This window comes from Rhopalosiphum padi, chromosome 2 (genome assembly GCF_020882245.1).
Source record: "Rhopalosiphum padi isolate XX-2018 chromosome 2, ASM2088224v1, whole genome shotgun sequence".
Taxonomy (NCBI): Eukaryota; Metazoa; Arthropoda; class Insecta; order Hemiptera; family Aphididae; genus Rhopalosiphum; species Rhopalosiphum padi.
Genome location: NC_083598.1, coordinates 46358145 through 46379280, shown reverse-complemented (window position 1 = coordinate 46379280; position 21136 = coordinate 46358145). Strand labels below are relative to the sequence as shown.

Here is a 21136-nt window from a genome sequence, read left to right as displayed (position 1 = left end):
ATGTGTTTATTTTTTCTCTGGATTTATGTGCGTTCAACAGTATAATATATATATATAACACCCGAATATTTGGGAATTCGTATCATGTTATAAAAATTCACCACCAACGCCACCACTTCTCAATTCCCGACAACAAACTAGGTACTATAATTCAAAAGACGTCGGCTTTTCATTTTACCATTTTTTTCTTTTCATTTTTATTACTGTTATTATACACTAACAAATTACGCAGTATATGCAAGTTGCAAAAAAAAGAGAAAAATTTCACATCGTTATAATTGGTTATACGCTTTCATTGTTTTTGCAGACCGGTCATATTTTATCAAGCTTGATGAGACGCGTAATTCTGCTGCTGCCCCAGGTCGATTTCGTGACGTAACGATTTGCACGAGCTTTGGGCAACGAGTTTGTAATGTTCCGCATTTTTTTTTGATATTGAAAAGCTTTTCAACAACTGCTGTATAGTGTTTATATTTTTAAGGTTTCGTTTTGTTTCGAGTTTTGCAAACGGGAGGTCGATTCGTGAAAAATACAACACGACAAAATCAAGACACAATAATATACCTACCTAATATAGAAACCATACATTTACACGAGTATAAATAAAAATGTTTTCCTTATGAAAATGTTATATTTAATTACTTAAAGTCTAACGGTCAAATTGGTTCGACATTTTACAAATGCAGTGAATATTATAATTACCGAGCTCTATTACTGAAAATATAAATTGAGGAAGTAAGGATACATTTAATACGCTGGCACTTGTCCTATATTTTAATTATTACCAACGGTTTTCAGTTTATTTATACTAGATTGCTTCTTTAATGTTTTCCGTACACGATATCTAAAGAACATGAAAATTTAAAAAGTATAGCGTTCTTAGTTTTTTTACATTAATTCCTATCCAGATTTTGTGGAGTTTGCATCATTCAAATAATAATTATTAATATAAATAATAATAATAAAAAAACATTTTTCTGCATCGAATGTATATTTCTACATGGCGATTACGTTGTCATTTTAATGCAAATGGTCACACGACTGTCGCATAGTTATTTCCGGTTTGTTAGCCAAACGTACATTGACCAAAGTCGCCATTATGCCCTCTTCCAGTTTAAATATATTTTGTGCGCCCGTCTGCACTCATTAATACCTCTCTGCGGTCATATTACTACACTCTTCAGTTTTCTTTACCTCGCTTACGATTAAAAAATAAAAAAAAGTATCTCCATATGTACACCGACACTGTGTAGATATAGGTAATGAAGAGTAATTTTATTGAATTAAGAACGGTTGGAAGAACATGGGAGGTAAAAAAAAGTTATCTGAAGGAATAGCTTCAATTACCATTATAAACCATTGAATTCGAATTCAGGAAAAAAATTTAGTTTTTAAACTAAGATTATTGATGAAATATTACCTTGAAAATTAAAATAAAAATCTGACAGTTTGTAAACAATTTAATAACTTAAGTGCTTTCTTAAAAATTACAAAAATGATAAAAGTAGTTTTCGAAGATGTTTAAGCAATCACAGTGATATTTATTTATTTATTTAGGTGTTGAAAATTGCACATAAATTTACCTACCGTTTTAAATTGTAATTATTAATCTTGATTGGTATTTTTTACACATGCGTCTACCATGAACCTACATATATTAAATATATAAAGTATCGTCTTAAAAAAATTTAATTCATATGCACTCAATTACCTACGTGGCTACGTATTATTTTACAGTCTGGCACTATTAATTCCCGATAACAGGAATAACAATGAATTCGATAATAATACTCTTAATATAGTATAATATACTCGTAATATACATACACTTTATTAGGTTATTTTAAAAGTAGTATGAACTGGAATTTGATAAAGGGTTGGATAAACCCTATAATTTCAATTTCTGGTTCATTTTTTGTATTTTATAATCTAATACGCTTTTGTTGTCCGGAATAATTACTATCATCATAGTGGTTACATTTATGATGTCATAAAATTTAAAAACCTGTTTATAATATAAAAATATATTTTATTTTATATTATGCTGTCTGCGTCCCGCAATTTTTGTAGAACCATAATAGCGTGAAAAATTGTTTGAAACCCGAATGTAAAAACGTTATTTGGCAACCGGGCGGTGATCTGACGAGTCGGTAAATACTCGATTAGAGAAAACAGCTAGTTTCGCCTGGTCCATTACGCGGAAACGTGATGTTTTTCATTTGAAGAAATCCTCAAAAATTGATGTAGAAGCACTTCTTCACTTTAATATAAAGTACTCTTGTCGTTTTAGCAACATACAAATGGTAATGGTTGAGTAGTATTAGCACTATATATTATATAATACGTATAGTAGTCGTATAACAGAGTAGTGCAGGTAGTATAGTTGTAATAGTTACATAGTAATGTGTATAGCACAGAAGACGACAACGACGACAGTAATAATTAATATATTATAGCCCTCGTGTCATAAACACTATAGGGTATAAATCTACCGGTCCACACATACATAAATATATTATATATACATTATACATGTGTGTACTGTTTATATACGTGTGTCGTGTGCATGTGTGTTACACCACACCGGTTGCTTTGCTGCTGCTGCCACTTATTACGTCCCCGTGTGTCATTCCGAATGATTATACAGCGGATCCAACCACCGGCATAGCCATTATTCCTCGATCCTCCTCTTTCTTCTCCGCAGCATCATCAGCGGCAGCAGCCTGCAGTGATAAATGCGCTAGCCCGTCGTATATAATATTGTCTTCTCTCCGTACGTAGATGTATGCAAATACTTTCTAAACGGCCTCGGGGCCGCTTTTGTCGACGACCGCAGTCGCCGATAAATTGATTCACGACGACTGGCGAAGGCGGCCTACATATATTATTATTACGAAACTCATCGACAGTGACAGCTGAACAACAACGCTTGTTTCATTCAGATTTTTGTGTCAAAATTATTGTTTTTTTTTTCATATATAATATATATATATATATATATAATCTATTCCTTTACTTACTCGATATATGCTGCAATCACACAATAGCAATTCGATTAAACAAACGAAAATACTTAAGGTAATATTTTTGAGTTACACTGAGTGAATACCAACAGTACTAACCACAAAACGACGTTTGTAGTGTATATTACATTATTACGTCGAACACTTATGAGTTATGAGCATATAGAATATATCTGTACCGACAAAGCGGGTTCCCAGTATTCCGCAGTCTGATTTCATTGATTTTCGGTGGGTGCTTATAAAACACTCGTTTCACAACTCCGCGGTTAGATTTATAATATTGTCCACCACTTAATTGTATAACAATGTATGAGTATATTATAATAATAAATATCATAATATAGAGGAATATTGAAATAATTACGATGAGTAACTGCTGCAGAATTTCTTTGTTAACACAATACATTGTATGTTGGCTGCAGCAAGCAGTACAATATGATCTCGCGTCACATAATATATATAATAATATTATAATACAATATATATTATGATATATACTGTAGGATCAATGGAGGCGAATTGTTCGTGCTCGTCGAGATGGCGTGACGCCCGGTGGCCGTGACGAAGACCGATTGACGATTGTATATGAAAACTACAGGAATAAAGAAATAGGGCTAGTGGTAGTTCGACAGTGGTGACTGGTGGTTTGTCTCACAATTTGCATAAGGCTATCGATAAAGCTGGAGGACGTCCCTCTGTCCTGCTGCAATTCTCCAGGGAAAAACCGGATGCGCTGTGATAATTAAAGAATATATACACATCCTATCCACACATTTCTTAAAACTCCATTGCCACCAATTTTATACAATCGCGATCGTCCGCCGATAACATCAGTGGCGCGAAATTAAGTCGACCAGTATCTGCAATTGACTTTAAGCGAAGGTGAGTTTAGAAAAAAATCTAGAAGACCGTCTTATAAATTATGTAGCATATGTTTTTATATAGTGTTAATTAAATATTATACACATATTTACAAACATTAATTTGTTGAAAATATAGAAAAAAATGATAGGGCAAACTATGACAAAAAATTTAAAATAGGTTCTAAAATATTACAATTGTCTATATATACCTATAAACGTATAACTGGAATAATAATTATTCTAAATAGACGTGATAAACATCTATCAAATAACTTCTTATGGATTGTATGAAAAGATAAACATTTTTAAAACATAATAAGGCATAGTAGACATCTCTGAAATGACCAAGAAGAAAAGCAGGTAGGTACTTAAACGTAGTTTAAAACATTTTAGAGAGTATTATGAAATCAATTATGGCTATTCTTATTGACATTTTCTTTTGATTGACGATTGAGACATCGTCGCATACTATAAGTCTGAGAGCTATAGAATAATATTATGTACAACAAAAACTGGCTCCCCTCGACGTATTTACCGGCGGTTCCAATATGTTACAATTAATCAATTGAGTTTAAACAATTTCGCACATTCTTTTCAAAACTACTCTTTTATTGTATTATTACTTATTAGTCGTTAAATATTATGTCGAATTTAATTTACAAGCCAAAAATATTTTTTATATTAAAAAATAATATAAATAATTGTATACTCGTCTTTTACAAAATAAATGTACTTGTCATTGTCGATACAGGAGATGGTATTATATTGTTTATATCATACTTTTTGTAATTTAACTATACGTCACAAAAAAATCCAACGCATAAATTAGTTTAAAAACACGATTATCCATACATAACAAAACATAATATATCTACTAAATTATTAATAAACCGTTACAAAGAAGCACAAACGTAAATAAAACGGATGAACCTTTTAATAACCATGTGTATGTTGTTTTTCCTATCATAATCATACTTAACCTTACCTTACCTCCACTACAAGTTACTGCTAACCAACAATAATTACGTAGATCTACGTTACACTACTACCACTTTGTTCACGATTAATATATATATTATAATATATTACTAACCATGCTAGTATGCTACTATACTAAATAGGTACTCTACTTGTTATTAATATTATTATTTTACAAAACAAAGCAAGACGCGTGTTTCACACTACATTTTAGGGTAAAACCTAGTTGTCGTGCGAAAATGTCGAATTAGTATTTGTGCTCACCGCTTCCCACCACATGCTGAATCGACCGCCGTCCAATTGTTTCCCGGGACGGTGTACATGCAAATGATTTAGAGGTTTTAATATCGCCCATCATCCTCGCCACCACCCACTATAGTCATGTACGTTATTATATATGCGAAACGGACCGGTGTGCATAAATCAAACCTATAGCACGTTCCCGATGTCGCTTCCGTCCGTTGTCCACCCGAAACGGGTACGATTATTTCGCCTACAATTGTTCTCCGGTCAGGTTGGTCGCCAAACACCCAGCCTGCTGCTGCAAGCGTACACCCGAAACGCATCGCGCAACGCGCTATGGAAGTGTGGAGAACACAATATGCACATAAACACACACAACGACAAAAAAAAAAGAACGAATACAATCGATATTATAGACAAACGGGTGGTAGTGACTGGTGGTGTTGGTGGAAATAATAGTCATAGAAGAGGGTAGACAATATTATTGTTCAAAACACGAAAATCGGTACACATATATATATGGTATCACAAAATGCTGACATACGAGTATTATACTGCAATATATTTATTTGCAAAATTCCGCACACTCCTACTTAGCTTTACTATAGGTATCCGACCCAAATAAATACCAATTAAAAAATGAACATAAATGCGAAAAAATGTGTTTAGAATTATATTATTATTACGCGTACATTGAATAAACAACGTAGATTACAGATAATTTGACAATCGATGTCGTGAAATTACCATTTAATTAATCAGCGGACATAACACATTTACCGCAAGATTGAATTAACTGTTGTGCAAACATCATTACATATGTTTCCTACTTACTAACCTACCAACATGTAATTGTATTACACATTATATTATTATTATTATTGAATAATAATAAAAAAAAAGGTTCCTAGTCGACAACATGTCAATTACTGTAGACTTCCCACTGAGTTAATGATAAGAAAAAAATAATAATTAATATTATAACGTGAAATTATCGCACAATGTTTATAATAACAATAATAATAAGTAATAATATAATAAAAACCATAATATAAGGATAGCACGCAGTGCGCAATCACCGGGAGCGCTAAGGGCAAATTCAGCTATACAGAGCGCTCCGGGTGGTACGGATGAACTGGAAAATGTGCGGCGCTTAGTATAATATTAATATTATCATCATTCATCACATTCACATACATCGGCAGACAACAATCGTAATAATATTATATATAATATTAGCAGGCGAAAATCAGGAGTAGACAACCGTAAATAAAAATTAGGAAATCATAAACGAGACGGCGTTTGAAAGGTCGTCAAATGTATATCATCGAGCGTATATTATACAACAGTTAGAGACTTAGAGTATTGAGTGAAAGCGAATAATGTTTTTAAATATTTAAAAATTTTAATACGCACATGCGGGCAAGGTATTTTATTATTTTAAACTCTTTTAATGCTCGCCGAGAGATGGACAATTAAAACAGTTTTTTTCCTCTCCAGAAACAGTTGCGTGCGAGCGCGCGGAATGCCGTTTCTATCCGTGATGAGTGTGTGTGTGTGTGAGCTCGCCACACACGGTTGGTCGATGCACACACGCGCAGCGGCGTATACTAACGTCGTCGGTATATACATACGCACGCTTGGTCGAAGTTACACCAGGTACGGTATTGTGTGTGTGTGTGTGTGTTTACTGTTTATGATTCACGAAATATGGTAATAAGCGTTGTGATATCTAATTGAAAAAGTGGATAATAATCTTTTTTTTTCGGTAGGTAATGTTTTCCCGAACCCGAACTGTGGTGGTGGTCTCGTCTTATCGATTAACCGACTCATCGACCTAAGTCTCTCGTACTGACGCATTTTTGTATAGATGTACACGAAATGTTCAAAAGCACGTGTAGCGTGCGTGCATATATATTATATATATTATATATATTATGTCAATGTGAAGGTCATTAATCAATGCGGGGGCGTCGTCTGCGGGCGAAATTGTTATTTTGAATAATGAAGTCTCTCTCGCGCGCGCCGCTCTACAGCAACATGAATATATACAGACGACTTCGCGAGTCGTCTGCCACCAAGCGGGTGATATTAACCCTTCGAACTGCCGCCATCAGCATAGAATTGGCTGGGCACGAAGCGCAACATGTGCTTAGCGGGGGGGGGCTTGATTGATGACCGCAACGTCAACGACGCCGCGCTGTTGCTTTACGTCCGTTTTTCGCAACACATCATCAAATACACCCTTTAACAACGCGGTCTGTCTGGTGCTTTTCTGACCTATCATCTCCTCCGTTGACCCTTTTTTCTTGTCTTTCAACTATGGTACGTAGGTACCTACGTTTGTTGACCACCACGGACTGATGGATTTCCGACATAGCTTTCCCTAAAAATATATGTTTTGTACGTGTGTATTAGATGACTGCAGGGACAGCGAATCCTCCCCCTTTAGTATATTATCATTTGTTGTAACATGAAAATTAAATGGAGTTTTCTAATCATAATGCCGTGCGATCAGAGAAAATACAATATTAATAATGTGAATAAAATTACTATAGTTTAAAAAAAATATACGAATATGAATTACTCTTTTATTTCTATAGCATATAAAAAGTCTCTTATTTGATAATTATAAATTTACAAACATTACGTCTTTTTTCTAATGCCTATACAAAGATGGTTTTCACTATTCAAAGACTTTTTAATGGATATATTATTTACTCATATATTATATTGTTTATATATATATGTAATATGTATAATATATTAACGTTGGTAAACTGTAGGCGATTAAATACTATACATATAAATATATAATATATATATAATATTATCATACATGTTACAACGTACAAATAAAAATGAGTACCACCAGAACCAGACATCAATGTCGCGGCGTATCGTAAATAATAAGACAAACTTCCCAGTTCGTGCTTGAAATTCACTATAAAATGCGTTAAATAAAATATCAAATTTGCATATGAAGAATGTTCAAAACTATAAACTATTTCTGGAGAACGTTTAACAACTGGTTTTAAATACGTGGTACACTCGTACATTCTCAGCGAATACGTATTTGAGATAAAAAATAATAAACAATAAAAGCCCGTTTTAAAAGCCCGCCCTTGCACTGTTTTATTTATTTATTTATTTTTTTTTTTTTTGTATGATTTTTACATTATACATTTCATTTTACTCTTTTTGCTACAGTCTACAACAATGGGTGTAACTTTAGACAACTGTTGAATCAATTTATTGCCCGAAATACAAGATATAATTCAAAGTAATACGTTCTTTGTTCCGGAATTTTCGTAAATATATATCAAAACAGATTTACGATCGGGAAAAACTGGTAAGGTTTAAGTGTCGTGAAATACCCCCACGCATCTGCTGCAGACGGAAAATCCCAACATTGTGAGATGCGCATACGCGATATACGTACGATTTTCGATGAAATGACAAAACAAAAACAATATATATATAATATTAACCGATAAAATATCGAATCCCACACCCAGCTGGACGCCATAATACACATTTATTAATTCTTTAGGCTGTTGCTTTTTCCCCATATTTTGTGGACGTGTTTGTTTTTTCGTGTGTCTACGATAGTATCGGATTCGTTGGTCATCGCGCGCGATGCCGCCGCGCTCCGTCGCCATCGCCGCATGTTCACGCGAACAACCGCGAGAAACCTGTTTTACGGGAGAGCCGGTATTGTGATTTATACAAGCACCGTCGTCTGAATAATGACCGGCGAGCCGGTTATGACAAGCTCCGGAAGAAAAAATAACGAATACGAGTGTCTATGTGTACATACTAATATTATATCATATATACACACATACACTTACATATATATGTGTGTATAAAATATAAACTATTTTTTCAATATATTTTCTTTTAATAGAGGAGGAAGAAAAAAATTATACAGACGTAAGGATAAATGTGCTTTGGAAGAATTCAATGATAAAAAAAAATATATATATATATATAAATACATATGTATATACATAATAGATTTTGCGCACACAGACCGGTTGCTCATGGAGAAGAGTTTCGGATTAATGATGTGGTTCGTTCACACAACAGAAAAATAATAACAATTCTTTTCATAAAAAGAAAATATAGCAGATCATCAAAAATTCTATAATTATAGGTAAAAGAAAACCGATAATAATTTGACGATATGGTTGGTGTTCGGGATGAAAATAAATACTGTGTAAAAAAAAAGTAATATAAACTCCTTTGCAATAATTTCAAAGGATTTATTTAGTTAAATTTCATTGGGTTTAAAATATATTAAAAAAACAAAATCTTAAGTTGATTGTTGTAGTCGTATAAGGATTATAGTATAACTATTATTATTGTCTAAATAATATTTCTAGATCTCAAATATATAAGTATCAGCCACATCAAGGTATAAATCACTAACAACAATACATCAATAAATTATGTAATTTTCTTATCATATTATGTAATATATTTTTAGATTCAGTAAAACAAATTGAAAGTTAATATCAGCAAGACTAAAAAATAAAATTACCAAGTGAAAGGAACAACCATATGGGAAATTAAACCCTACGCTTATTTATGGAAAAAGCATTTAATAATTTTTTTACTATAATACATAATTATTAAATTATTTTATGTACGCAATATTTATACATAGAAATGTTATAAACGTTGTATATTTTACAAAATGTGGTGGTGGGTGTACTAGAATAATAATAAACTAGATATAAATGATCTGGAGTATAATACTTTAAAAAAATAAATCATTATTTGTTGTAATATTATTTGAAATAAAAATAAATAAATAAGAAAGAAACATCTGAAAATTAAAATAATTAAAAAACTGCAGTTTCATTTCATGATTTATAAGAGTTAATAGTTAATAGTTTTGATAAAACTAAGACTACAAGTACACATTTTTATTTTCAACACGTTATAATTTAGATTAATATTATATTATATACTTTGCATACGTATACGTTAAAAATCAAAATTAAATTATACTTAAGATTTTTATTATTATTTTTACTCAATCAATTAACTAACGCTATTTTATATTATCAACAAATGAATAGATTATACATATAGCACATTAATATCCATGAAAAATAAAAATATCACAGATAAATTTAAATAATAAGAAATAGATGAAGATGTCTTAATCATCAAATTGACTATACATAAAAATAAATATGGTCAATACAATTTAAATAAATAAAATCAACGATATAAAAACGCAACCTTGGTATAACTTGTAAATGGATATGATGATTTATTAAATTTTATATATTATCTATTGTTAGACTTAAAAATACAATAAAATGTCTATTATATAGTATATTAATATTTAACTTACGATTGTGTAACTATCGTTCTTGACGTAAGCAGAAGACAAGTAATAATAATAATTTTTAATCCTGGGATACTGTATTTTTAGTAGTAGTCAAAAATATATTAGAAAACTGTCGACTAATAAACAAAATATACAGCTTCAAAAATTATTTTAAAGATAAGTAGGTATTATTAGTATACCGTTATCAGTGTTAGCTATATAGCTATCTAGTATATGTTCTTATTTAATCCTGCACATGGTGTTATCATATATCAAAGGTATATTATTTCGTTTTTATTACTATAATGGATAGGTAAGAAATGGATTACAGACAATAAAAATCTTAAAATATTACTAATTTGCTGTATTTTGAAAAATAACTAATCTAACTATAATTTAATTTCTTTTGAAAACACTTGGTGTATAAGTACAACTTAATTTAATATTATAATCGTCTTATCCCATCGTCATGCTTTGTAAAATGAAAGGAAAATGCTATAACGCCTACTCCTCATTTTTCTAAATAATTTTTGGCGCTTTCCTTAATGGGAAGAATGCAGGTTGAGAAAGGTGCAGCCAATTTCGTTTTTCTCATTTTTCACTCGACTCGTTCTCTTCCGCCACAGCACAATCTCTAGCTACCCATCCACCCTCTTTTTTTTCATCATCGCCCCCCAGAGTTATCGCGTGAATACAAATGAACCGCATTACCAGCAATATTTCACCTCTCTGAGTATATATATGAATGGTATGAGGCAAAATGCAGAGGTAAAAATAATAGCGACATCACGAAGTTTTCGATCATTAGTCTCAATCCTACATATTATATAGTCGCCAACTAAACGCAAAAGCTTTTGAAGTACGGTTTATTGGTAAATTAACTTAACCTTTCCTCTTATTCTATAGTAATTCTGTTGTTAAAACACTTAATTATTTATTTACAAGATGAATAGTATTTAATATGATTTATAAGATGAATAGTTTCACATTAATTAATTCACCCGGGTCTGTGTCAGATAATCCAACTTCATATTAATAGTTTGCACTCCTAATTTACGAAATAGCATAAATTTAACATTTCATAATATAACAATAGTAATTTTAACAACTGTGAACTAATTTTACATAGAATTATCCGAGATTATCTAGAAATAAGTACTAAAAGATATGAAATAAAGAATTATAAAATAATAACGTATTATAATAACGATGGTAAAAAAAATTAATCCGATTATTTTGAATTATAAGTTCAACATATTAATAAAAATTTATTATAAACATGGATAAAAAAAATAATCAATATTTTAGTTTATATTTTGTATAAAAAATGTTAGTTAAAAAAATTGAATTAAATTCTATCGTTCTATGTATGATATGCTTAAACAATAATTAATATCGTTTTCACAATAATTAAATACCTAAAGCGAAAAATTAACAAAACATTACACATACATTTTTTTTATTGAAAAATTCAATTTAACAAATTATATTGTACAAACATTTTTTTAAATATTAAGTTTAGATGAGATTTATATGAAAATAAAAATATAATATATATTATTTTCAATATTAGTACATATTAATATATTATATATACTCAATATATATTGCGTGCGTTCTACAATTACATACAAAACTGGTCTGATATAAACCCTGTCGGTTAGCCGACGGGTATGGGCACAGCTGCATAGGTAAAATTACAGTAAGTATAGCAGTTTTTTTTCTAAAAAGAAACCAAAAAATTCAACTATATTTTAAAATCAAATACAATGTAATAATGTTTATACAGTTAACGTAAAAAAATCAAGTGGTATACGATTCTGATGTGTTAAAACGCGTGGTAGGGAATTATGTAATGGTTACACGGTAGTGCACTAGAGGAATGTTTTCAAGGAAAAATACTGTGTTGACCAGAATCAGATGTAAACTATTAAGCGTATAGGTGATACACACATCTTATATAAATTAAGCAATTAAGCGCTTATAGAAAAGTAATATAATGCACAAACGAAACAAAAAAAAAATAATTGTGTAAGGTTTATTTCGATAAAAAAAAAAAATTGTATCTATAACCAATGTCAATTATTTAGTGAATCATTATTTTATAATGTACTTTAACACAACAAAAGTGAGTATTAATATGTTCAAAAAATACTCGTTCTAACCCAAATTATGTATAATAAGGAATAATAATGTACTCGTAATATTAGACAATACCTGATTAACATGCGCAATGTGAAGATATCATGTCAAGGCAACCGACTTACCTGAAACAAAAATATCAATTTGTAGTCTTTAATATTAATAAATTGTAGGCAAGTAAATAAGTAATCGTAAAAACGTTTAGTTGGTTATACTTTATATTAGAATACGCAATGATGACAATTATGACAATTGTTAAAAAATAAAAGGAATGAGTCACAAATATAACTCTATAATCTTTTATTTAATCATATGCATTTCTTTTTTAGTTTTAGACAAAAAGGTTTTATTTTTTCATCAAACCTTACTGATGACATCGTTTTGTAAGAAATGCCTACTCGACTGTCAGGTCTCGTAATATCCTAAATTATACGACGACTATTCACTAAATAGATTATATTATCGTTTACAAAAATATGCAGTGTGGGATTCTAGAGTCGGATATATTTATATATTATATATATATATATATTTAATAAGTATATGTATGTACCGCTATATGAAAATAATAAATCAGACAACCTGATATAACAAAAATAAGTTCCCATCACGTTTGTTACAGTTAAATTTCTAGGTGCAAATTTGAGAAAATTATTATAAGCCATATTAAGCCATATAAGCATAACGATGAGGTATCTGTCGGCACAATAATTAAGATTTATTTTTCTCATATAGGTAATATAGTAAAGTATATATAAAGTATAGCTGTATATAGGTATAATAATATGTATATAATATACATTATACTGTACTATTATACGTTATACTGCGTAAGTAAATATGTAGTAGATACCTATTACTATATTTCACCATTTAATCTTAAATTCGAATTAACTACTAATGTTGAGTACCTATATTAGATACCCGAATTAATTATAATTACTGATGAAATTAAATTTGGTATTTTTATTCGGAAGTAAAATACTGTATAAAGTTTGAGTTTTTATAATATTAATAACGTGTATATAACTTACTGATATCACGAATTATTATTAAATAATTATATTATATTATATACGTATATCTGTATTTTGAAAAAATAACTGATAATATGGAATACATGTTGAGATTAAGTAAATTAAACTCATTGACTAAAGCCATTAGGCGTCTGAAATTTTACGTTTCAAACGATTCGAACCTATTGTACACGATCCTTGACACAGCATCTGTCATCTAATTACATGACTACTTTATAAGTGTCCCAAAATGTCATACACACAAATCTCATTTGACCAAAACAATAGATAACAGAATATCTTACGTACGTATTGTCATTGTAATATAGTATCTCGAAGTATTAAGTAACGTTAATATATTGTGCTGTTGTATGGTTTTGGATAAGTTTTAATTAAAGAAACTTTTCTCTGCTTAACTTCTATACCATTGTGTAGTTAAACAAAATATCAGTAATTCAACTCTTCTTGATGTAAATGTATAATTATATATAATACCTACATACTACATACATAATAATAAATATAAATATATTTATATTTATATTCAAATGAATATCGGGTAAACTGCAGCAGTTAATAAACTTTTTTTATACTACGAACAAAATCGACATCAACTAACCTTTAGTGACGAGCTGGCGGGCAGCCGGACAGAAAAAAAAAAACAGAAAAAAAGAAAAAAAAACGATATTTCTGTATTTTCTAATTTCCCTAATGGAAAACTTTCCATTTTGATAATTTTCGAAAAATTCTTCAGCCGTGAAACGAGTGGGGCCAGTGGGAGTAGGATTTTAGAACCAGGAGAGTGAGTATATATACATATAATGATAGGTCGACACTCGACGGTGAGACTACAGCTAACCGATCGCTGGAATATATATATATAGGTATATTCTCTTTTCTCTTCGGACCGGGTCATCATTTCGACACACACATACCCCCCTTCTATTACACACACACACAATGTTTCCGAAGTATACCGAACGGTATACGATTTATTGCCAGTCCCGAAGACTTGTGCACAGTCCGGACACGCGATGTCAATTTATTGCTCTTTATTCAAATGACGTGCACCGGTGGCTGTACAGGCGTGGAGGGGAGAATTTTCCTTTTTTTTTGCTCTATCTCTCTGTACAACTTTTTTTACTCTTATTTTTATCTCTCCTCGGGAAAAAAATCCCCTAGTTTCAACCGCAATTTATCACAACCGAAAAGCTTCTTATCAAGGGTAAAGAAGAGTTTACGATAATTTATGGTACGACGTTTTTCTCGCTGGTCTTGCCGCCACGTCGCAGCTTCGGAATGCGGGCGCAGAGCGTTGTTGCTGCTGTTCGATTGAAGGGGGGGAGGGTGAAGAGAGCACATACACACACAGGCACTAAAGGCGACAATGGACATTTATACGCGCGGGGCACAGCTGTTAGTCCTGCCGCCGTACACATACATAACCGTGTATATATTATATTATATACATAAGGGTAAGAGGTGTCGTTGGTAATAAGAACGGCCTAAATACCGTCATTATCCTACCCCGGAGGCGTGTGTGCATAATATACAATAATATAATATAATATTATTGTACATAAAAGACCGAACGCGATGCTTTTTGTGTGTGCTACGTCGTATATGTACACGACCGTATATTTATTATAACAATATAATACAATAAAATATAACGTATATAATAACACGAACGTCGGTGAATTTCACGGCAATATACGGCGGTAGAATCCAAATACGAGGATTAGCTGTCGACCCGGACACCTGGAAAATTACACGCGAATATCCGGCACCGAGGGTGTATTGAGACGTGCACGATTCATGTTCGCGCCGATGGCCGTCGTCAATGCTGCAGGGTCCCACTGCCGGTGCAAATTGCCGAAAATTACATTCGTCGTCTTTGGCGACTGTTATAATATTAAATTGTATTGTTATATATAAATATCATATATTATGCGCAGCACGAAACACCACTGCAGACTACCAACACCGACTGGTCATAAAGGAGTTACGGAAACGCGACGACTGTCGGTTGTTTACAATGAAAAAATTCATGAATTGCATTCATTTCACGCCTCACGACTATTTATACGTATAATGATATATAATATATTGTTACATGAATACACGGTGCACAAGAATGAAATAAATTTGTCACATTAAACAGATATATATGAAAACCATGCAGATATTTCTATTCACTAAATACACATTTATATTGATGATTTTCAAAAATCCAAAAATTGTTCGAGAACTTTGAACTATTACCGTACCTTCTAGAGTCCAGCGTCGGTTGCTTATTTGAAAGATTTTATGGTATATAACAACATTTTTTGTAAATGTATTTAATATATGATCAAAAAATAGTATAGTTATTAGTTACGTAATTAACGCAAATAGTTACCTACTACACGTATAATAATTAATAATTTTATAGGTCTCAGATTATTTAAATATTTAATGAAGTGTATAATACCTATAGGTATGTGTTAACAATTAATAATACTAATTCAATCTGATTTATTATTTAAAAAATCAATAAAACTAAATGGAACAACTTGAATATTGAGGAATACCGCGTTAAATCGTAGGTAATACTAGGTATCAACAAGAAAAAAAATATAAAACGGGAAGATTTATAAAATTCGTCATAATATTGATGAATATAATTTATTTAATATATGTGACCAATATTAAATTGGTCACATATATTATTATACTCGCAGATTAAATCAGACGATTCATATGTATGGTTTTAAATTACAATATGTAATCACAGTCATCATTATCGCTGTATTACAATATTTTTCTATTCAAGTCTCTCCCCTTTTATTTTTTTCAGCTTGCTAAAATCACAATTCTCTAACCAGCTAGTTAGACCCTTTATTATTGCAACAGACGTTCTATTAGATACGTCAACTTCTATGGGCCTATGGCAAAATGGCCTTTTGGACGCATTACTAGACAACGAATGCAATAGTTCGGTATGCACGAGATACACACGGGCATCGCTTATAATTCAAAACCACGCACATTTAATTGAATATTAAAAATTAAAAATGTATTATTATTTAACAAATTGTCATAAAAATAAATAGTATATGGTATTTTATAATTTAATTATTAATTAAAACTAATTCACTTTAATATAATAAAATAAAATAAAGTATTTATAATAAATAATACTTAAATTGGAATAAATACATATTTAATTCAATTGCATTGCTAATGATTGTGCGATTTTGATTATATGGTCATGATTCTAAACTATAATGTGATTTTAGGTTAATTAATACATAATATCAGTATATCACTATTAGTATTTAGTGTATGCGGTATTGAACAGTTTGATTCTGGGAAAACTGCAGGTTTGAACAACAACCTTATTTTAAATGAGTGAAATTATGATGACGGCCAGTATACACATATGAGTATAGGTATAACTATAGGCGTAAATAGTCTTTAAGTTAAGAGGGGCTAGATTCCTAAAAATGTTTTATAGCAAATTGTTTTTAATTTGATTATTATTTATTGTTTCTATTGGACATTGGTGTTTACAACTGAATTGAATGATTAGTCGTTTATATGGAACATTATATTTTTTTATATTGTAGGCAAAAATAATTAAATACTAATATGTACATACATTTACCCAAAAATTTTGGGGAGCTCACCCAAGCCCCCCCCTAGTTACGCATATAGGTATAACAACATTATTATAATGCGCATGGTGTGTATATATCATGCGGGTTCGTCAACCTCCATCATTATTTCAACCGTCTTTCCACCAGCCCGTAGCGGAGTTATCCAGTATACACTCATCATCTCATTCTCCTCAATCCCTTATTTCTCTACGTCCAATAAGTTTGCCGCGGATTTGTATTATCAGCAAATATCAGGTCACCAAAGTACACACATGTCCATTCCCAAGGGAACCTTAAATTTTTCAACGACGATATTTAATAAAATATAAGTCGTTAGTCTACCCTAAACCCTTTATATATATAGTAATATTATATAATATTACTTGACTTTTTTTTTTTTGACACATTGACTTGCATAAAATATTTAAGTTTACGAATTCGAATAACTATAGGAACACATAATATAGGTAAAGTAATACACCTAAACGTATAGAGATGAATTATTATTGTATTATTAATTACGGATAACGATAATTCGTTTGTCGATTTTTATTTTAATAGGTGTAGAGTTACAAAATATAGGTAATATCTAGGTAATTGGCCAGGCTATGGATTGAATGATTTTGCACGTCAATAAATTCAGAATTCGAAACATTAAATAAGTGATATACAAATTTGATTTAAGACATTAACATTCCAAAATTAACTTTTAACATATTATAAACGTTAATTTTATAAACTAACTGCATATGAAATAACAAACTTATAAGTTATAACTTATTAAATGTTTTTATTTTATTTTTATTTATTTATTTATATACCTATTTATTTTTATTTATTATATATTATATCGTTTCATAATACATAGAATATCTAGGTACTTATTACATTTGTTTTAACACATTTTTAATATTTTATACAAATTATTTATTTATGTCTTTTCAGTCCATAAATATATAATTATGAATTTATTTTGTATAATTTTAAATGTTTTAAAATTATTGGTACATATGTAGTCGCACTAATCACTTTAACAAAAATAATATTGTTTCGTGACAGTTTAATCGATTACACTGAAAATAGGTACTAGGTTAATTTATTGAACTATTTAATAAGTATAATATGGGTAATATCAGTTTCTAACGTAAGTATTTATTTTTATACTTGTCTTACTATTTGTCAAATACAAACCACCATTATTAACTAAACTGTTAATATCTTTTAATATAATTTAACTTCCACGAAAAAAACTCGTTTATGTTTTGAATTAAAACATTTTAAACTTGGCTATTTGCCATACGATAATTATTTCTGTCACCGTACATTTATGCCATTAAAAATATAAAAATATAATAATTAATGTAGGGGACAATGCAACCTGGACATTTTACAACATTTAACATAATATTATGAATAGGCATGATTAAATAGTTTTGCCACGAGGGCTTTCCAGGGAACGAAGAAATGATATTGGAGTCCTTGGGCTATAAGAATGTTAAGCTCTGATGAGTTGCAAAAAAAAAGGAAAATTGAAGAAAAAAATATAAAACAACTCGTTATCTGCAATCAGTACCTCGGCGGTAACCGGATACCGTGTAATTATTATTGCGTTCTGTCGCGCGCGTCAAAATACAAATCCAGATATGGATCGCGGGTGTTTTTGTTTACAGCGCGCTCGAAATACCACCGACCACCGGACTCACCTCTCCCTCACACTACAACGTTGAGCTCTCGTGATACGCGTATATCGATCGTGATCCCAACTGCTCACCGCGATGGTAAAAGGTCCCCTATTCCAATCGATTAATGGTCCCCGATAAAGCGATCACAATCTGATGGCATATACACGCTAGTAAGAGGAAAAAATGTATCTACAATACATACTCGTGTGCAATTTTTTTTTTTTTTTATCTTCCTTCATTTATACACTCGTTTTACTGAGTTAACGGGGTCCGTTGACACCAAATTGCAACCGGTCATTTTTTTTTACTCTTAAAAATTCTCTTTCTCGTGCTTTTTATGCTTTTGGGTCCGAACGACGTCGACATGGTTAAAACGCACAAATCATCGAATTACGTAATTTGTCAACGGGTATACAGTAAAGGAATGGTATACAATGCAATGGTTCCCGGACCCACAGGAATTTTATGCGTCAACCGCTTGCTCACTCTGTTTGGTTACTACCCCACGGTTTTGTGAACCCAAGATTTGTTACTGCCGAGGGACTGCAGGTGTGCACAGTTGTGTCAACCAAAAAAAAAAAAATAAATAAATAAATAAAAGGGAGGAAAAACATAGAATTCAGACAAACATGTCGCTTTTGAAAATTACCCTATGGATTTCTTTGTTATCATCAAATGACAAGGTCCTTTTACACTTTTAACGACCCCACCAAAAAAATACCATTACTTTTGATTAAAATAATAATTACTTAATTAATGAAGGATGCACTCTAGATTATTTTTTTTAAAGATTCGAAATACTTTTTAAAGTTACTTATTTAATTTATAACGGTCTTCGTGATACATGATATAACATAAAATATTTTAACTATACCTACGTTGGCACTTATAAAATCTAAACATGTATACTAAAATATCATCATTTATATTTTCTGTATGTTCCCATGGTTAATATTATATATATTATATTATATTCAATATAATCTCTATAATTTGTTTCACGCTTTTGAAGTATCATTATGGCTATAAAACGTTAAAACAATGAATTTTAAGGCAATGCAAATTGGGATCTATTCCCACTCGCCAAACAACTCAAACGACTTAAAAAAGGTCAATTAAATAAGAATTGGTGGCAAATATTATTCATTAATAAACAAGATATTAAATCATATGAGCCGAAGATATGAATGTGTATTGTGTGTATATTATATGAAACATAAAAAAACACCAAATTGCCTATTACAATATATTTAAATATTTTACGAGGACTTGTTCATATTTTAATAATAAAATTTAAAGGTAATATAATACACTAATGACGACGAACCGTTGTATATACACCGAATGATATTATTATTCATAAAAGCATAACATAAAATAATAAAAATATATTAGTATAATAACATAATATACAATTTAACTTCGATTCTAACCTATTTTTGATAGAATAATAGGCAATAACTCTGACATATTTTCAAAAACATGATATAATAATGCTATTTGTGCATTTATCGCCTAACACCCACCACCACTAACAAGAAAACCGAAGAGAACATCAGCATCTGTTATTTCCATGTGTTATCGCACTGCCACCGTCAACAAAAACATAATAGATAAAAGCCAGTATGAGATAAAAAAGAAGACAATTTTGCCCTAAACTTCAGATCTAGAATCTATGTATATGACCGTATTGTGTGTGTAAAGAATAAAAGGCGTGATAATAACAATTTTCTGTATGACCTCTTCGTATCATTAAAACCCCATCCGAATTCGAAATATTGCTTATAATGCATATTGTAAATAATATATATAAATACATAATACACACAATGTCGACGAAGTTTAGTCATGATATATAAACAGAGCAGGGGAAAGGTTATATAGGTACCCACTGTCGCTAGTGATTTTACATTCGTTCTATACATCCGTCTCATCGTATCTACTCTCGTATGTTTGTTTAATGTCAACCGAAACACAATAGCATACATTATAATTATTATTGTTATTATTTTTTCTACAATTTAGAGAGCATATAATATGTTATATAAAACTTATAAATTACATTGCGTCCGCTTTAGGACACATATAGTGATCAACAGACATTTGAATCGTCTCATAGATAATCGATAGTATTTTATACACACATAATAACGAGCATAATAACGTATATGTGATCCTACAAGGTGTGCACGTAAATGGTA

At 30.8% G+C, this 21136-nt stretch overlaps 1 protein-coding gene across 9 annotated transcripts in view; it reads right to left on the bottom strand.

Moving 5' to 3' along the window:
• LOC132923276 (ephrin type-B receptor 1-B) overlaps positions 1 to 21136 on the bottom strand; it is a 125438-nt gene that overhangs the window by 90843 nt on the left and 13459 nt on the right. The window contains exon 2 of one of the 9 annotated variants that reach the window (XM_060987152.1): positions 12672 to 12721. The exons of the other annotated variants lie outside the window; for them this stretch is intronic. The gene's annotated coding sequence lies outside the window, so the exon portion shown is untranslated. The remainder of the gene's footprint in view (positions 1 to 12671; positions 12722 to 21136) is intronic. 9 annotated transcript variants of the gene reach the window in all.